Source organism: Penaeus monodon, chromosome 29 (genome assembly GCF_015228065.2).
Source record: "Penaeus monodon isolate SGIC_2016 chromosome 29, NSTDA_Pmon_1, whole genome shotgun sequence".
Classification (NCBI taxonomy): domain Eukaryota; kingdom Metazoa; phylum Arthropoda; class Malacostraca; order Decapoda; family Penaeidae; genus Penaeus; species Penaeus monodon.
Window position 1 is genome coordinate 13433632 of NC_051414.1, and position 529 is coordinate 13434160.

Here is a 529-nt window from a genome sequence, read left to right on the forward strand (position 1 = left end):
TTAGCGTATCAACACTACTCATCCCTACCATCGTGTCAAAGAGCCAGGTTAACCATTCCCATATTGACTTATGTACATCAAGTATGACCTTTTTGTAAAAATCGTGATATTGTCAATGCAAATTTATTTCAAATTAAACAAAGTAAAGGACCTCTGATAATAAAAAATGATTCGTAATCAATATGCTTTCAATCTATACAAACATAATTTTTAAATAAAAGCAGTCATATTCATGGCTACGAAAACAAAAATGTCCGCGATCTACAAACTTTTATTCCCTTGTGCACTTTGAACGCTCCCTTTGCCTACTTCGGACAGTGCTAGAACTAGAAATTTCCCCTTCAACTGACATTATTACTAATATACAACAAAAAACGTATAATGAGGTCTGAGAAGGGGTCAGAAATACCATATGCATACCATTTTTGGCGATCCTGTTCCAGGACGTCTTTCATGACCTTTTCCATTTTGCCCACTCAGTGGAACTCACGTCGGGTCAAAGATATGAGGAAAAACGCACGCACACATG